The sequence below is a fragment of the Taurulus bubalis genome, assembly GCF_910589615.1.
Source record: "Taurulus bubalis genome assembly, chromosome: 4".
NCBI lineage: Eukaryota > Metazoa > Chordata > Actinopteri > Perciformes > Cottidae > Taurulus > Taurulus bubalis.
The window spans coordinates 30,068,463-30,085,231 of record NC_136592.1 but is presented as its reverse complement, the minus strand read 5'-3'; the positions used below and the strand labels follow the sequence as shown (position 1 = coordinate 30,085,231).

General features: G+C 43.4%; 1 protein-coding gene across 1 annotated transcript in view; it reads left to right on the top strand.

The window, feature by feature from the left end:
- dlgap2a (discs, large homolog-associated protein 2a) overlaps positions 1–16,769 on the top strand; it is a gene marked incomplete at its 3' end in the record, with an annotated part of 137,644 nt that overhangs the window by 67,426 nt on the left and 53,449 nt on the right. The window contains exon 2 of the mRNA XM_079216823.1: positions 2,168–2,200. The remainder of the gene's footprint in view (positions 1–2,167; positions 2,201–16,769) is intronic.

The window sequence follows — 16,769 nt, the reverse complement described above, 5'->3', positions numbered from 1 at the left end:
ACCCGCTCACTCGCCTTGGACTAGGAACAGCGGTTTTGGGAAGTTGAAATGAGTTTTCTATTAATTCCTCCTCATTTCACCACAAAAACCTAAAACAGGTGGCTGGAGGGACATCGCCAGGTTGTGTCTACAGTCTGATCTTGAGTTCTCACCTGATTGGTTTCCTACTTTGTTTACAGGATGTAACAGAGCTGCATTGTAACCGATTCAGTGAGCATCCAATGTTGGTGTAGGGAGGCCATTTTTTTTTTCGTTGATATTTACACCGTTGCTCTTATCCTCAAAAGCAGAAGCATAATAATTTTAGCTGACAGCTAGAAGCTGGCAGCCACTTTACACCTTCAATTGGAAAGCAAATGAGAATTACCCAACAGTTCCCATACTGTAATAGCAACCTGACCAAGATCAATATGGGCTCCACACAAAGACATTCAAGAGCACTTTAAATTTAAACAGGCAGGGCAAACTAATAGAGCCAATTGCTTTGACTCTGTGGAATTATACTGTAGGGAGTGGGAAGTAAAAAAAAGACTAATTAAACTAGTAAATTCTCACCAGTGCACTGCGGGCCACAGTGTGTGAGTGTGGGTTAACCCCACAGACCCCAACCTCCACCGACCCACAAAAGCACATGAGAACCGACATCCAAATGAAGAAAGCGGGCGATGCACCTACTTCTGCAAAGTGGCAACAGCAGCTGGATTTCTCAGTGGAATTGTCTTTTCAGTCCTCGGTGTTCTCCGCCTGTCTGCGGTGTGAGCGCGCAGCATTGTCTGATAACAATGGGAACTGAATCCTAGGACATGGCTTTTTGATCGAAACTTAATTGAAGAAAAGCATTTTGGCACTAGACAAAGAAGAAGGAGTATTGGAAGTTTGGAAGACTTTTGAGTCAAATGCGGCACCAGTGCCCAGAAAAAGAACCCGGCAGGCAGTTCTGGGACGAGATGGTGGCCAGACGGTGACACTTCACAACCTGTCCACACTGACGGTGACAACAAACCTTTCAAAGGGCTCTTTCATTCGTCCGCTGGTCTGAAGAGCTGTCCTCGCTGCACTCTGCCCATGAGCAATGTCATCAGCGGAGTAGAGGTAGAAACGGCAGCGCTCCTTTCTTTTGAGATTGCATGGACGTGTTTTGCTACGTTTGAATGCACAGTAGGGATTTGACCCATCAAAGGAGCTGTCCCACTGTTTCTCACCTACAGCCATGAGTCCAAGGTTGTTGCACATTTATTTAAGCCCCTCATTAGCAGTGATAAGATGAAGGAGAACCTCGGCATGCAAAAAAAAAAAAAAACTGACCTCTTTTGGCGTCAGATATGACGGACAAATACTGACACGCCACAGCTTTTTTGGGGCCGTCTGTGAAAACTAAAGCCTGAGGACAGAGAGCTCATTTTCGTCCTCCTTCTGTTCATTATGCCCCGTGTCAGTCTTTGAAACCAAAACCCATTTAATAATCTTATTTGATTAAAATAATCTTGGAGGCTGCCTTCACTCTGTTGGCTCCGGGGAATTGAATCACATGTTGAGGCTTACAGTACAGTGTGCTGTTATGGTTGCATGGAAACAATGCATACATGCATGATGCATGTGGAGCTGTTATATGCTTGAAATGAAGGATGTTTCCTAATGTGAATACCAAAACTGATGGATGGAGGGCCATCACAAATCAATACATTTTTCTTGGCTTTAGTCTAGATCTCTCACCCAGGTGTGCGCGTTCATATTTATTTGCACACAGCATCTAGTGCACATGGCAGTGATGAATTAAACCAATATGATTTCTTATTTGTTTTTTTTGTTTTTTTCCTTTGAGGCCCGTCTCTGCATCATTTTGTCTTTTTATGCAACCGCCTTTGGCTGATGGTCATATTATGCACGGTGGCTGGGTTTCTATTATATTGCACATGGGTACAACTGTGCAAGGACATTAGGAGACCGTTGTTCTCCATGTTATTTGTTCAGATGTAATGTTTTTATTTGTTTTTGACAGAGAAAGAGTGAGAGAGAGATGTTGAATCCTGAATAGCAGTTGTTCATATTTTCATATAAAGGGCGGTGACACTGGCATTTGTTCCCATACACGCATGCACAAACATAGACCTTCGCATATGTGTCGCCTCTATTAATCTCCTGTTGTCTCTCTTTGGTCCTTGTTTAGAATCACAGTGCACACTGTGTGGTGAACCAGAAGGTGAGTGGGCCTCGCCATTCCCCGATAGCTTTTGTCATCGTCATCTTCCAGGCTTCTTGCTTTGCTGTGTGGGGAGGGTGGGAAGCGGAGCGGGGGCGACGCTGTGCTGCAGACACACCGTTCTTCAGTCTTCATCATCTCAGCAAAAGCAACGGTGCGGGCCGGGATTTAGGTGCAACGATGAACAAGATACACTGTTCATGAAGATAGTGTCCTCCTGGTTTTGATTCAATTTCATTTCCCTTACTGTACTGTAAGCAATTCAGAATGTACAACAAATGTATCCCAGGAGGCGGCCATCTTTATGCATTTAAGGTTACTCTGACTGATTGACTGCATGAAGGCTGCAGAGTGCTGACTGACCACACTTGCTTCTGCTTCACATTTCACTGAATGTTACAATTTGTGTACACATCTCATTGCATATTCCATGAGTGTCCATGCACTTCTGACACTACTCTCATTCCCCATTGCCAAGTGCAAATCATTCCCATAAGTCTCCATCCATTTCGATCCTCAAGCCACACTCTCTCTCTCTCTCTTTGCATGGATTGCATTTTGAGGGATGATCGTTCCTTTCCTCAGCTACAGCTGGTCATTATTGCTCAAGCGTTTCATCTATTCTCTGTTGTTGGGTTTCATATGTGAGTCTGCTGTTACTGACAATCCCACAAACCAATAGTGACCCGAAATTACCTGTAAAAACAACAGGAGCTGACAGCTTTGGTTGCATTCTGCAGTGAGAGGGGTGAATCTAGAAATAACCCTTAAACATGTTCAGTGACAGATATGATATTTCCCCCTGGACTTAACCTTGTCCATGAATCAACCATGTGCCTCTAAGTCCAATAAGCATTATTCTATGTCTCAAAAATCAATGGGGCTCTCTCCGCTTTTCTTGATTGGATTAAGACGTAATCAAATCAAGCGCGATAACTGTGTGCCTGTGACCTTCCTGTGGAGACAGGCAGAGAGCGGAGAGAGGAGAGGCCTGAGGGAAGGACAGGGAGAGTGTGTGTGTGTGTGTGTGTGTGTGTGTGTGTGTGTGTGTGTGTGTGTGTGTGTACAGTATGTTATGTGTGCAAACAGGTGTGTAGCTGGGCAGCAGGGAGCCCCCGAGGCGCCTCCATGGCGTTGCTGCTTGTTGCACAGGGCATCGGGGCCACAGAGCCACAGGGAGAAGAAGTGCGGCGTCCCTAATACCTCCAGAGAGAGACCAGAGTAGTAGAGAGAGACACTGTGTCTGTAGCACTCGGTATCGAACCCTTAACTCAGTGTGTTTAAACACAAGTTAGCTCAGTTTATACTGTATTTTATTTAGGTCGGGCATATTTTATGACTTATTTGCGTTAAGAAAACATTATTCACGTGCATGTCAAAAGTGTACCATAGTTTATTAAATTGAACATAGTTGAGTGAAAGCAGCATGAAATAGCCACTTCCAGCTAGCAGAAGAAGCTAACACAACGTTGATTTTGTATCAGCTCATAAAGAGGATCTGCTAAACAGTTACTTGTTTACCCATCCAGCAGATATGGTGCAACGCAAGCATTCATGTGGAGTTGTATGTGTGGACAAAAGAAAGTCCAATATTTGCTCTCCTTTTAGCTAGGTTTGGGTCGCCACCAACTCCCGTGGGAAATATCTGTGTTTTTTTAGGAGCTAAATGCTCCACGATAGATCCTGGGCAGGTAGCGTACATTGGATATATCAAAGTTTTTTTTTGTTGTTGCTGCAAACAGCTCCTGCTGTTCCTAGAAATGAGACTGAGGAGAGCTGAGAGTAAACTTAAACAGCAAAGTTGCCATAAAACCAGAAGAAATGGCTGAAAGATGCTCAAACGCTGCGTAAAGCCGAGGAAAACTGCAGAGTCAGAGGGTAATTATTTGTGGGTTTGTTATTATGGCTAACTTCTTCTTTTCTTTTCTTTTCTTTTCTTTCAGTAGAGTAAACTTTTCAATGTACAAAATAGTGCCGTTTAATAATCTTTATTAAAACGGAGGCATCACATTGTCACTGGTGTTCAGAATCAAATGGGATACTCAGCCCTTACCTCTGTTAGTCTGTTTGCTCTGGAGATTGTCGGAGAAGAATCAAGAGCAATTACGCAGCATACCAAGGCCTTATTGCCTTGCAGGTAATTGGTGTCCTGCGAGAGACACAGAGAAAGGATGTGTGAGGGAGACGGATGGAGAGAGTTTGATGTGCAAACAAGCACATTTGCACATAGGGTCCCCTTGTCTTTGTTCAGAATGCTGAGCCAGAGGCAACGTGTCACCCCCACATCTCATATACCAAACGGCAACACACACAAGATTGTCAGAGGCTGTTTTAGGAGGCCGTATGATATGAAATAGATATTTATGATTATTGGGGATGTTATTGGACTTTTTCAGTGTAGTTAGTTTTAAAGAATTCCTGTTTCCTTGGATCAGAGTCAGGGATCGGATCACGTTTTTTAGCCACAGATCCTAATTGCAGATCATTGATGATCCATATTGGCAGATACAGATCCCCTCGTTGTTTGATTATAGCCTCTGATCTACAAGTCTTCAGGCTATTTATGTTTTTGCCACCGACCAAAAAATCTGTGTAAACCATAAACTATTATAAATGTTATCATTTGTCTTCATAACAACACACAATGAATTTGAGTAGGAAATAAAACATTGTGTTTTTATTGATTATAGAGGAAGTGTAAACAGGTCATAATAAATCTCTAATATGTATATTTATCTTGTTCAAGTTTCTCACCAACACTATATTTTACGAGATTACACATGAACACATCGTGATAACGTTATAATTGACCTTGGCCCAACATCCATTTTCACAGAGCCTGAACACATCATAATGTAACCGAAAGGAACCTCCGTTAGCAGTGCTGCTAACGTTAATAGCTATCTTCCTTGGATTGCTTGTTTGCAATGAAACATTATCAAGGATCGACAACGAGAAAATAACAAATGCTGATGTCCTTCTTGCATATTTTACTGAATATAGGCGGAGAACGATGATCGTCAGTAAACCTATATTACACACTGTGATGGTTAACGTTAAACTGTAATTAATCTGCGGCTCAGAGATGGGATCCGTTTAGATCGACAATCACAAAGCAGGATTCTACAAACTGTACAGAATCAGCACTCGTGAGACTTTGAAATGCTGAAGGAGCAGCTGCTCCGTCAGCATAACGAATAACTCAAGTAGAATATGTGTGTTTCGCTGGTTTTCATTCTGTAGTAACTCTCCAGGCAAGACAGCCAAAATTATTGTTATTTTCCTTTTTTTAAGATGCATCCGTTACCGCTCTCTTTGGGTCGTTGGGTGAAATGGAGCGTGCCCTAAATATGCAATGATATAAAAGAAGAGACAGCACCAAACAGAGGAAAGATAAAGTCCCCCAAATGAGAAAGCACTGACATAAAAGAACACACTGTAATGAAATACAGAGGGAAAAAGAATAGACATTACTGAGTTAGAGCTATTATGTAGATCAAGGACGGGGAGGACACTTTCATAGACGGGTCGGCCTTTAACTTAAACATTATTGAGAAGTCCAAGACACTTGACTCCCCTTGACTGGAACTCCATGACTTCAAACTCCAAAAGTGAAATTATTAAGAAGAGCCATACCCTGAGAATACATTACCTTTCATGAAAATTCCGAATAAGTCTATTCAAGGTCTGCCATGTGGTGCCAGTCTCATTTTGCATTACCCATGTTGAGTAAAGGAAATCAGTTTTTGAGTCAAAAGAAGTCCATCTGCTGATAGATTTCCACACAGCAAACGTAAGAGGGATCATTTCATCAGTGACCAAGCCGTCATCGAGACCCTGAACTTCATTGTGAGGGCGAGATAAAAAAAATATGTCCAAGAGAGATGATGGATGAGGGAGGGGAAGTGTGTGGGATGCATCAAGGAGGACAGAGAAGGAGAGAGAAGGAGGGTGAAGGGTGAGTGAAGGGTGAGTGGGCCACCTGGCCGCTTATAATTACATTTAAATGCTACTAATCGGTTCTTTGTGTTTTGATGGGAAACATAACTGCTGCTTGGATTATGTCCATCGGTTCATTCCCGTAAAGGAATTCATCCTTCTTTGTGCCAAACGCAAATTGTGCAAGTTTGGTGAAAAATGTGGTTTTAATTTCATTTTACAAAAGTCCCTGAAGTCTCTATTTATTGTATTGGTATTGAACTGAGACGTGATCTGTCCCTACATGCTAACTGCTTAAACATAACAACGTGTAATCATCCGTTTACATAAGCAGATTTTGTTGTAAAAATACAATATTCTATATAATATACAAAACAGAAAGACTGAAAAGGTATAGGTAGAAGCAAAACATGCATATATATTCCTATCCTAAATTATTATTATCAATTAAATCAGATAATTAATTCGGAATAAAGAAAAATAAAATAAATATATACATATATCTTCCATATACATTATTTCATTCACACTTGTAACCCTCAACAATTCTTTTGAAAACCAAAAATGAGTTGACCGTTCTTACATCCATTTTAGCGTTGTTCCATAACTGAACTCCTACAATAGAAATACATCTTTTAATCCCTTTTCTAGCTTTTTGTACAATAAACTTACAAACATCTCTCAAATCATATTTACACTCATTTATTGAAAACAACATTTGTACACAGTCTGGCAGTGACTTTGCTTTAGCTCTGTACATTGTCTGCATTATTTTATAATAAACCAAATCATTACATTTAATAACGTGTGATCTGTAAAACAAAGGATTTGTGTGCTCATAGTAGCCAGCAGTATTCATGATGCGTATTGCTCGTTTTTGTAACAAAACTGTTGAATTCATAGATGTGTTATAGGTTGACCTCCACACAATGAGATAAATATGTGTGGAGGTGTGGGGGTCAACCTATAAAAAAATCTATAAATGCAACAGTTTTGTTACAAAAGCAATTACGAGCAATATTGTGCTAACACATTACATTTTGGTGATAAAAAAACATAATCAGGGTAACGTAACGTTTCTATCTTAACGTATTTTCCGTTTTAAAGTAGTATATTCAAGCATTGTATGTATTCAATGGCCATCTATCTACTCAGGAGAATGGAAGACGTAATATCGTTACGGCCTAATGCATATTCCTCCCCGTGCCCAGAAACATGGTCCTATATTGAATTGGGCAGCATAGATTTTTAATTTTCAGAAACCCATTTACATTGTATGTTGGCTAGACAAATAGGACGCCTGCCAGACCGCCAGCCAAGGTCAGTGTCCAAAGGCGGCTTGTTGGCAGGTGTGAGGGGAGTACTGATGCTGTGCATTATGCAGCACAGAGGCTCAACAGCCAGAATAATGCACTCTGCGCTTCTACACTTTCCATATGTGATGGTTGCTGGTGATCTAGTGAAAAAAAAGGAAGATGCTTTTTAAAGTCACTGGCACTTGGAATGATTGGGGAAATGTCTGGAGGTTGGCTCTAAAAATAGTTTGTAACGTCCTCAGAAATGTTGTAAAAGGACAAATGTCTCCAGTGCTCACAGTGCATAACCACTGCTGCAGGCGTGTTGAAAGGGAGGTGAAACACAACAGTTGGCTTGTGTGTCTTCTAGCAACGTAAGCCCTCAAATGTCTGTCAAGCTCAGACTTAAATATGTCCAAATCTGATTTTATTCTGTTAAAAAATGCAACAATATGCACAGTAGCCATATAATGATTTCTCTTCACTAAAGGTGAGAATAAGTCTCCTTTCAGTTTGACTTTAAATCACACACACTTTGGGTTTTAGTGCCACTGAGTGAGAACTGTAAGAGCTTAATTATCTTTAAATGTCCGTGTTAGTACTGTGTGTTAAAACCTCCCAAAGCCGCAGTTTCTGCTGTCGATGCGTGAGTTGGCATATTCAGCCACCTTTGGCCCTGAGATCTTGGGCTGCAGCCTTTGCCAGCAGACCTGGCTGTGCCTGGCTGTGCTCCATACTTTACACACAGCCAAGTAGCCAAGCGGCCTGACGGGCCAGTAGTGCAACATCGGGTTGCAGCATAGTTCCCAGCCCCTTAGCGTTTGAGAGGATGGCAAAGCAGCAGCTTTATGTCACTGACAGCCATGTGGAGAGAGAAAGAGAGGGAACGAGCAGGGAGAGTGAGAAGAAAATATAACATCTGAAGATTGCCTACAGCAGCCCAGTGAAGTGGGATTAAGAAACCATGCTATTTAAACTGCGAGTCATTCCCAGGCAGCATGGAAAAGTGCAGCAGGCAGTCAATTTTTGGAGCTTATCATCAAGTAACCAAAGTTGCGCTCTCAGCTTTCTCGAGCCCTCATTCTCTTTCGAGTCGCGGACGCATACAGAGAGCTACAAAACCACCACTTAATGTCACTCAACACACACTTTTCTGATGCTTTAGTCCCCCGCTTTGATATTTTTATACTTAATATTACCCTTCAGTACATTTGATGGCTCAGGGAGACCCTTTTAGTTAGGTATGCGGCATATAAAATCTTATCGGGCCTTCATAATGAAGGAAGCCACGGGGGAGAAAGTTGTGGCAGATAGCTGGCACTGCCCTCAGATATTACATGTCATCGAATCTAGCGACATTAAGGGGATGTATCTGTTCTGGAGATTGAAATGTAGCACCTCTCTCTTTCTCACACTGTGCCGCCATCAATCTGGGACTCTCTGAGTCACCAGGAACGGCAAAATCAGTGGCGAGAGTAACGAGAAGGCGAAGATACAGACACCTGACCAGAGAGAGCTGGTGAGAGATCTTTGAATCAGAGGTGGTTTCTTTCTTATCCGATGTAATCGAACCATCTGAGAAGTCGCCATTGGGAAAAATACATTGCAGGTGATTGGGTGAACCCTCTGTCAATCTAACTCATCTTTTCCATGAAGAAAAGCCGTTGGTGCCGTACTTTGCTCTTTTTTTTTTTAATGTAGAAGTATTCCGCCAGATATAACTGATGCTATTGCATAGGGTGACCCGACGTCCTCTTTTTCCCGGACATGTCCTCTTTTCGATTCCAAAAACGTCCGGGATTTTGCCTCGTTGGATATTCGTGTTTCTCTGGGTCTTTCACAAACTAGTTATTACCCCCTTACAAGTTTTGGAAATGGTATCTCCCTTACGTTCCACCTTCTTGCACGAGCTCTGACTGTAGAGAGAACTGTCATTGGTCGACCGATCTCAGCGATAATTATCCTCCAAATACGACCATTTTGAGCCTTTGGTGCGATACTTCGTCATTTCCAATCTGGCAACACTGAGCACCTTGCCACCTCCACTAGTTGCATTGTTTACAACAGCACATGACATCTGCAGCCATGCAAACGTAAATGTAAGTTCACGGCATGCTATACACTACTGCTACTGACAAGATGGGTCTCGTGTGCACTTGTGACATCGCAGGGAGTCGAGCGCAAGTTTAGTTCCAGTCCACTGCGGTCAGTATTGTGTGACAAGAGAATCCCCCAGCACTCCCAATCAGGCTGCGAGTGGGAGGAGGAGTCTTGCCTCTCTGTGTGTGTGTGTGTGTGTGTGTGTGTGTGTGTGTGTGTGTGTGTGTGTCTCTCCCAGGTGAGAAGCTGTCCAGATTGGGCTGTAATGGCTGCAGGGGAGCGCATACAGAGCAGCTCAGCTCAGAGAAATCCTGGGATAGCACCGGGAAAGCTTGACATCCCTCCAGGCAAAAGACTGATGAGCAGCAGAGACAACGGGGAAAGTTTGAACCAACTCAGAGGGGAATGTCTTGGATGGGCTTTTTTTTTTGCGAATGCTCCCATTTATGACTCATTTAAAAAACACAGCGAGAGCTTGTAGGCACAAATGCAATACTTGTTTTCTTTCAGCGAGATGACTCACTGATGAATACATCTCCAAATATCTGTATCGTTATCACCCATGAGCTCCATGTTCTGAGGCGGAATGCGGTCAATAAAACGAGAGCGATGGTTTTGAATTCATTGCTGCGTCTAACTTCGCTTTAGCTCATGTGGTTTTATTGGACTCTGAGGGTGATAACAAGATCAACTGACCGTCAGCATGCAAACAGCGTCATTACTAGGAATGCTCCCACAGGCAAATTTGGCTGGGGGTCATCACTTTGCTCCTGGTGCAGAAATCATTCAGCTCCCATTTCATGATGGCAGTTAAATGCCAAACACTCCACTTGATCATGTGGATGGGGTTTAGCATAGGAAAGAATACAACATGCTTTGAGTTTGGATTAGCTGCTGGTATGAGAATAGACAATTGGATAAAACCACCGACCGACCTCGGGATATTCGGCACAAATTCACAGCGGAACAACTAGCACACAGTGCTTTGCAAGATGTATTCAGAAAGAGGGACATGTAGACTACAAGATGGACACACTTTTGGCAAGAATGAAAAGAAAAATAGGAGGAAACACGAAAGTTATGTTTGAAATGTGACAAAGGTCTATCTTGCTCTTGAGTTAACTATATTATATATATATATATATTATATTCTTTTTGTCTTCTGAGAGGAGCCACCGCTGCTCTAAACAATCCCTGTAGTTTGCTGATTGGTCAGGTTCAGCTGCTTCTCAATGTTTTCTATTATTTAAATCTTAAAGCATAACTGAGCTTGAGAGCTGCTATCCGGCTTTTAAAAGATACACTTTTGATAAGCGAGCTGAAGTTAAAGTTTGGTAGAGTAGAAAAAGGGGGAAATGATTGTGAATCCAAAATACATTTTGCTTTTTGTTATTCTTTATGCGGTTTATTTCTGATGCCACAGAAACATATTTTAAACTTATTCAGCAGACTACATTGACATGATTTCTGCTATTGTGTTTATATTAAACACCAGTAAGCACTTACATAACACCAGTAAAGTGTTCAATTCAGTCCATTTAGTTGATCCAGGGCTAGTAAACGGGATAAAGGATTCACACAGAGAATACTTGATTCAAGTAATATTACCAATCTGAAAACTTTTATTTCAACCATCAACCAATGGAGCCGTAATAAACCATTTGGATTCAGGAAGGAAAGTCCTCTAATGGGGCACCAGTACTTTTGTACAATGTCTTGTCTGACTCATTTTTCCTGTTCTTTCACTTCCATATAATCTTTCTCTCGTTTTGCCTCATTCACACAGTTTAATTGCATTAATGCATTATGTAACTCAAAAAAGGCCAAAAAGAATACTGAGAAAATCGGCCAGGTAATCATCTCCACAGTACAGCTGTGTCCTGCCTTGGTCCTCTTCTTAATAAGAGTGTGTCCACTGCCTCACGCTGCTGTGGTCATCAATGCCTCGCTCTTCTCCCACCAGGCGCTGCTTCTTTCAGAGCTGCTTATTTAAACCCCAAACCTGGCCTCTGGGAGCCTCTTGCTATCTTTCTCCTTCCCTCTGTTCCCCTTCCACACACTCAGGGGCAAAGGTGGGAATTTCTCTCTAGTTTGTTCCACCCAGTCAGGCATGAACTCTTCAGATATTTCAGCAACAAGAACCAATTACTATAATAACAAATTCCCTACTGGACCACCAATGTCATCATTTCACATCAGGCTTCTACTGGCTCTCTCTCTCTCTCTCTCTCTCTCTTTATAGTCAGCCCTGGCCTATATGATCCAGGGGTCCCGTGCGTATAGGAGCCCCGCAGAAATGAATCACACCACCTGAGAGATGCTTGTAATTACAGAGCCCCGCATACCCTCCGTATTTAAGCCCCGCATTGGTTTCTGATTACAATTCGACGTCCACTGCCGCACTTTCATTTCAGGAAGTCCCCGTAGATGCGTGGCATGGCCAGCCAAGCGTTAGACAGGGCCAGAGTAATCAGACGGCGCACTGGCTTGCTACTGAATAGCGAGCAGACCGTTGCTATGTATAGTCTCAGAGAACTCATGGATAGAAGAATGGATCGGGAGAGCATGAGACTGATGGCTACCGTCAGGCTGCAGCACGGCTGAATCATGAACACTCCGATTTCCACCCACCTGAAGTCCACCGCAAAGAGTTCCACCTCTTGAGCATTTCCTGCTGCATCACCAGCGCTTTTATGTGTTTTGCAGCAAGGTCGACTCTCTCCATTCCTAACTGAATCGACGGGCGCTGACATTTGACATTGTGCTGGCAGAGCAGCTCATAAAACAAGCAGGGCCGTGGCTGGATGACATAGTGCTCATCAGTTTATTGTGGTGCATTGTTTACAACTTGATAAGCTCAAACAGCTTGAGGTCACAGAGAAGCACAATCTCCTTATGTAACACGGAGACTCAGTCCCCTGTGCCCTATGACAGTAAGTCTTTCAGTGACACTGAATCCCCGTGACGTGGGAGATAATGAATACAACAAACACCCTACCGAACAACATTGAGGCTATTTCTTCACTCGATTCAAGGATGCGCTGGTCTCAATGCCAAACACTACCTCTCCCTCTGTGTTTTTCCTCTCTAGTTCACGCGCTTGCACCAAAATCACATTATCATGCTCTGCAGCCTCTTCATTTAGCCAGATTTGGCTCAGTACCACTGGGGGAAAGACTTTGGATTCTGGAAAGCGTGTCAGCCAGCGGGAAATAAGGCTTATTTTTCTTCGTCTCTATTCTACCCCTGCTTTTCCTAATGGCGGGAGACAACCCTCACAGCTCATGTGAAAACCCATGATATCACCGGTAATGTACCAAATGCACTTTTTTAATAACGACGTGTTTGTGTACATGTACATCTCGCTATGTCGTACTTCAGCGACCACTCTGTCTGCACCTCTATTAGCTATTAACCTCAGTGCAACTCATGTGAGCACAAAATGAGTTGAGCAAGTCAGACAGGTTTCCCACCGGCCCAGAGTTCATTGCCTCCAGTCGGGCTAACATTAACACACATATGCTCAGAGGACCAAAAGTTTAGCGAGGAAAATGTAATGATGCTGAGGAAACGACATCGCCATTATCGCTATGACAAAACTGGATCCTGCAGTATCAAACATTACATAATATTCCAGGCCAATAACTAACAGGAGACTCAAATTTTCTTTTAATGTTGGCACTTTGTGTCTGGTGAGCCAGGTCTTGCCAGCTTTCCAAACTTCTAAACGCACAGTGTTTTTCTTTTTTGCATCATTAAAAAGTGCGCTTTAGTAAAACGCACACATCTTTAACAGTACCGCTCATTCCCATTCATGACAGGCATGCTTGCGTGCCTCGGAGGCGCAGCCCTGGAGCTGGAGACAGACTTTTCATTGCTAAAAATAAACACATCCCCCCCTCCACTCACCATCCTGGTTTTCAAGAGGAAAGACTCCCTCAAAGAGCATAAACAAGGGAGAGAGGAACAATACTCACAGCATGAACTGCTGGAGGGGACTGCCATTATTTCCTGCAACAATTATGACAAAATAGCAAAACCCTACTTTCCCCTCCCCGTCATCACCCACGATTGAGACTGATTCACTCACAAATGATTTATCTTCCCACACATGGAGAAGTGTTTCGTTTGGAAATGATTTATTGGTGAGACTGCGCTGAGATTCCTCCATTAACTACAGGGGGGGCAGTAGGTTTTAAGATGGAGCCTCCGATGGGGATGTGAATCTCGTCAAAAAGGGTCGTTGTGATTGCTTCAAATTTGGCTTCTTTTGTCCGGGGGAAATTCACTCTGTGCGTCTGAAAAGAGGAATGAGTGCAGCCTTTTGTTGTCACCGACTGTGTTCAATCACCGCGCCTCCTTCAGCAAGCTAACCTCGGGACGTAATAGCCGGGGGTGTGTGTGTGTGTGTGTGTGTGTGTGTGTGTGATAACCGGCATTAGTCGGACGTGGCAATAATCCAAGATCAGAGAGGTTAATAGTGTGTACTGTGTCCTCACCCTAAAAGCCCCCACTTCCCCCAAAGGGTCCTCATACCGACACAATGCCGGGGTCTGGTGTGGCCCTCATGAAACATTCATCCCTCACCTGGCCTCAGCGGAGGTCACGTTGGGTTGATCTCCGTGGCAGGAAGCGGTGCTGTGTCGCCGGGGATGATGGATGCATGCCGTAGCTCATGGCCCTCCATCAGATGTCTTTTACTGAAACGCAGCACACCCTGTTGCCTACTTGCACTTATAGTCACATTACTTGAGGCCGACAGGTCTCGGGTTAATCGGCAAGAACCACATGGAGGTGGAATTAAGCCCGTCTTGCATTTCTTTGATCTCTCCTGAAGTGCAGGCGAGATACTTAATTCGGGGGTCATTCTAAAACACTGCACGCTGTGACAGCCGGCCCTACATAACGTTCATTCAAGAAACAACAAAAAAAACATCCATCACTGTCGGCCGTGACGGCGCCTCTGTACAGGCAAGGTGACCTCTGGTATTTCCCTCTGGAACACAGAAGACGTCTCTATACTGGTTTTAAACCAGTCTGCGTCTGACTGAGGTGCAACAACTGAACTCCGGCAGCAAACGTGTTGACGGCTATAATGAGACCCTCTGTCCGGAAGGAGGAGAGCTCCTTCAGGCTTTATTTCGCTTTCTTTCACTCTGAATCAGAGAGGTTGATTTTGGGTTTTGGTGTGGGATGACACAAGCTGCGCGGCTTCAGTGACAACAGCTTGATGGAAGCGGGATTATTATAATTATTATTATTGATGTTATTTCTATTCAACAGTGGGAGGTGTGGAGGTGGGTTCGTACGGGACCATGTGTTTCTGCCAGACATTGAGAGTACATTCATTTGGGCTTCTAGATAAAGTAGAGCTGCATGTAACAAGTATTCTATCTATCTATGATTGAAGTAACTGAGGATAAAGATCCATCACAGTTTCCCGGGGCTCATGGGCGACGTCTTCAAATGTCTTTTTTCAGTCTCGCTAGCTGCATGGCCCAATGGATGAAAGTGTTCAACACTGTATAAATAACGTATGGATTGCCATGAAATTCGGGACAGATGTCCATGGTCCCCAGAGGATGAATCCTGGGGACTTTCCTCCATGCGGTTCCTTAAGCGCCATCAGCAGGTTCAAGCATGATGGTTTTGAGGGAAATACATTCAGCAACTGTTGCATGGCAGTGGATGAAATGTGTTACACCCCTTCAGGATGAATATGTAATGTCTTTGGAGATATTGTGCATGAAAGGGAGGTGGTTGTGATGGATTAACTATTTCTGATCATTAAATGAAAGAGCATGTGGGTTTGACCTTTGCTTTAGAACTACTCTGTTACTAAGTGAAGTTAATTTCACACCACAATCATCTCCTGTTTAATAGTTTCTGCAAATAAGGAGGATGAGATACAACATCATTGCCAGTGTGCCATCTACCACTTTACTGGTGATCCATTACATCTCAAAATTGTGAGAATTTTAGGAGAGCTCAAGAGTTCAAACTTTCAAACTTCCCTCTCAGGTAGAAAAACTCTTTTTTTTAATACTTCAAAAGTGCATCTTGTTAAGAGGGCAACCGAGAGAAACGGGAGCAGATGAGGTCACGTATCTGGTGACCCTAAAGTATCCCGTCAAGGTGATGTGAAAGCCCATAAATGCTTTCATTAGTCCCAGTACCATTTCACTTTATATCCTCATATACTGCAGCTCTGTGGACCATCCCTCCTGTAAACCTAATGGAGCCACAGCCAGTGTTTACAAATGCATCCCTCAATTCCTCCCTATCTGTTTGTGATCAAGTTTTGCACCAAGCAGCCCAATAGGACTTAGTGAGTGATGCTTCATGAGAGTACACAACATTAATAACTCCAGGTAATGGGTTATTATCTATTGCCTTAATCAGATTGACAAAACCCATGGCATTAGCAGAGTGCGGAACGAGGAGACCAGCATCAATTAAATCACACACCTCTCAGTGTTCACGTTTAGGCGGCATTACAGTCTGACAAGCAAAAGATAATTAGATATTAAATCTTATTAAATTGACCATTGAGTGAAACAGATTCACAGCATGTTTCATATATTCCCAGTTAACTCATGCAAAACAGCATTAATCCATCATAAGCATGGCTTGCTGCACGCTTCGCCTTATCTCACCTTGTTATATGCTAATTCTCCTCACCTTTCCTCCGTTGCTTCTTTCACACAGCCTGTTGACTTTATCCCGCCTCGCTGTTGAATGACGGGGACAGAGTTGCTTTAAATGTTGAGGAATCTCGATCTCTCTTCCCAGTACTTGTTCTCACTCGCAGTTCGATCACGTGCGCTCACACAGACTTCACTGAATGCAACAGTTTGTTGATCTGGAATCACACCTGCAAACATTAAACACTTTGTAATTTGTGTTTTCCCCAGACTTGTGTCGTATCTCTGATGAGGAGCTCGAGGCACAAAGAAAATGAGAGCTATGTTATCCAAATCGTTCATCAATGGATCGTGATCCTCGAAGCTCGCTGAGAAGTAATTGTCGTGGGCTCATTCACTTGCAGCGTGCGTACACATCACATGGTGGAGACTTCCAAAAGCCCGGGCCTCAAGGACGAGCATTAGAGGCCAATCAGGAAGCAGTGTGATGCAACGATGCGTCGGTTACCCTCCGGGGCTCGCCTGGTTGGATATGGAGATGCGAGTGGGCGGGATATCGCAAGCACTTTAATTGATTTCAGTCGAGGAACA